The 3,216-nt window shown below is 41.7% G+C and overlaps 1 non-coding gene across 1 annotated transcript; it reads right to left on the minus strand.

The window, feature by feature from the left end:
• Positions 1-384: 384 nt before the first annotated feature.
• Positions 385-458, minus strand: trnai-aau. The gene has a single exon. It is a non-coding gene; the product is annotated as a tRNA-Ile (tRNA).
• Between the last annotated feature and the right edge of the window lie 2,758 nt (positions 459-3,216).

Raw genomic sequence — 3,216 nt, forward strand, 5'->3', positions numbered from 1 at the left:
AGTTTCTACAGCATTTTTTTCCTGTTATTTTCATAAGTTGGTGAGGAGCAGTGAGCCCTGATCCGTTTGCTGCACTGGTCAAAGTTGTGATCCTGGGTCCGGTTAGTAATTAGTTACACTGTCGCTTTTGAATGTGACATTGTGCAGTGGAGGTTTACTGTTTTGTGGCGGTACATTGGCAAATGGTGTGAAAATGCAGGATCTCAGCTGCGGGGTGAATCAGATCAAACGAAACTGCTCCGATCGCAATCTGCGGCGCAGCAGCGAAAATTCCCAGTAACAGACCTCACTGGCGTGCCGATGGCGAGGGGCAAAAGTAGAGACTGCACCGCAAACCTCCGACGAGAGCACAAAGTCGCACCGAGCAACGCCACTCGACGCACTTGGTCAGTATGGGGATCGAACCCATGACCTTGGCGTTATTAGCACCACGCTCTAACCAACTGAGCTAACCGACCACCACGGTGCTGACTCCTCTTGAGTAACCTCATCTCTTTACCCATGACGATCACGGCATTGGCTGCCTCCACATTTCTGACTTTACCATTGATCATAGTCAATGGGAGAATCGCATATATTCAAGATAACCGTTTGAGCTGCAATCCAAATTGCCTACAAAGACCCGAAACAAGCAATTTCAGGCACAAAGCCACCAACCCGCTTTATGCATGTCGTATTGATCGTTATGCTGAGAAGCACCTCAGATTCTACAGACGCACGCTATGTTTCTTCAAGCTCGCTCACAGACATTTTTACTCGTGTTGTGACTCTGCTGAGGTACTTGTCACGAAGCTCATGACAAATAGATTTGAATTAAAACTTGTGAGCCGGATTGTTCCCGCTTTTCAACGAGAAAGTTTCTTTGTCGTCAGCAGCATCTCAGATCTCAGCTTTTCGTTTTGCAAAAAGACTAAGGTTGCTTACGCAACGTTAGTTTGACTGCACTTATTAGCAAGTTATCACACCTTCCCGTAGCATTGGTCAAACACAGACCAGCTGAAAAATTATTGCTTCAGATTGCATGTTCCGTCGTATTCCTGAAACGCCGAGTTATTGATGGAAATGTTCCTGCCAGCATCAAAGATGAGAAAAATATTGACACATGCGTTGTTACTTCCAGGAAAGGCTTATTTGTTACCTTCAAGGTAGATGCTTGAGGAGAGACCAGGGAAATTAGTTCTACTCCCGCTCGCGTGAAAAGTGGTGATAGACATCTGGCAAAATAGTTTTTAAAAAGACACTGCTGAAGCCTCTTCTCGAATACCGTTTAGAATTCTGTTCGCCTACTCAGAGGAAGGTTTTTTTTTAAGCTGGATAAGGTTCAGAAGATACCACGAAGCGTTGCATGGAAGGTTTGAGGTGTACAGAAAGGTTGCACAGGCTGTGACTTTTTCCACTCGAGGGTGGGAAATTGAGAGATGACCTTATAGCACTTAATAAATAACGAGAGCTGTGGACGGTGTTAATTGTGTTTTTTTTTCCCCCAGGGATGGGAGATTTCAAGACTACGGAACACATTTCTTAGTAGAGAGGAGAGATATTTTAAAAAGACATGAGAAGGCAAATATTTTACACCGAGTGGCTCGCGTGTGGAATGAACTTCTTGAGGGGTACAATGACAACTTTTAAGACATTGGACAAGTACAAGAATAGGAAACGCATGGACGAATATGGACCAGGAGCTGGCAGGTGGAACTCGTTTAGTTTAGGATTCTATTCAGCATGGAATGAATGAACTGAATGGTCTGTTTCCATGCTGTGTGGCTGTTTGACTCTACGCTCATGTGTCTTTTAAAGCATTCTGGAATCAGTTTCTCTATTTTGTTTCTGGATAATCGTTCAGGAATTAGTAACACTTTGAGCGAAAGATACTCTTCTCTAATGTTTTCTTTCTCATTCACGTTTTAAATCTGGTTGTTGTTTTACCCGAAAGAGGGAATTCCCTTCCTATTTAGTCGCTTCAATCCTCACGTTATCTGAAAAATCTGCGTTAGTTTACATCCCAATTTTCCCTGTTTCTGGTACAGTATTTCCGACATTTCATGAATAAAATCCTTCATTCTTTCCACTATTCCGATATACCCCCGTCTGTGTTCTTTATAATGACTTTATGTCTCAGTAAACCCGTCTCCATCCTTTTTAATGTCTCTATTTCCCAGTAAACCCGCCTGGGACCTTTCTAAACTCTTTACATTTTTGTTGAAGAATGAGGATCATGATTGCATACAATGCTCTAAATGAGGCTGAATCACAGATATTACAGTTGCACTATGATTATACTTTGTTTATTCAATGTGACTTCTCCAATTTTCAACTCAACCAACCGAAATGATTATCTAACCGCATGATGAACATCATCTCTGTAGGGGCCAGGTTTGCTCTATTGATTTACTTTTATAAGGCTTGTAAGGCCAATCTCCGTGACCTAACTGACTGTCAACTGTTTCAAAACGTAACTGAAATTCAACTGCTGGGGTACAGTCACTTCCAGTGCAGACTGGATAAGGACAGTAAATTCCTTCACTAAAGGTCAAAGTGATTCTGAATTCTACATTTTTCAAAACAAAACTGACCTATTTGTTTTGTACAATGTTTCTATGTTAGTGTCCCTTTTGTGCATCACTTCTTGTTTCCCTGTATGGAGTTCTACCAATGAGCAATCTGTGAATGGAGACATTCTCCTCAACTGTCATTGTTCTAAATTGCATGGCACATTCAGTGATTTTATTGTTTACTCTTGGAGGACAGTCCTCTCATCTCTGGGCTAAATCCAGTGAACATTCCTGATATGACCTTGAAGGCAAGTATCCCCTTTCCCGAGTAAGGAGATCACCATTGCACTGAACTGTATTTTTGTGCTTATTAACACCAAGACAAGTGCAACAAGTCTTTCGTATCCAAATTTTACAGTCTGATTCCTGCAAAGGTTGTCCCAACAATTACATTCTTCATTGTCCTTTGTCTGTAAATGGTAAGCTTTCCTGAATCGTGTACAATGACATTCAAATTTGTCTGACACTGTCATTCGTGGTTGTCTCTTTACCATTCCGCTCTGTGTTTTAACATCAAGTACTCTGTCAATTTATCTTTCTTTTCCACCTATTTTAAACAATCTCACTCGTGATTACGATGTGGAATTGCCGGTATTAGACTGGCGTGGACAAAGTCAGAAGTCTCACAACACCGAGGTATAGTCCAACAGGTTTATTTGAAATC

This window comes from Rhincodon typus, unplaced genomic scaffold, assembly GCF_021869965.1.
Source record: "Rhincodon typus isolate 14 unplaced genomic scaffold, sRhiTyp1.1 hic_rhity00015392, whole genome shotgun sequence".
Classification (NCBI taxonomy): Eukaryota; Metazoa; Chordata; class Chondrichthyes; order Orectolobiformes; family Rhincodontidae; genus Rhincodon; species Rhincodon typus.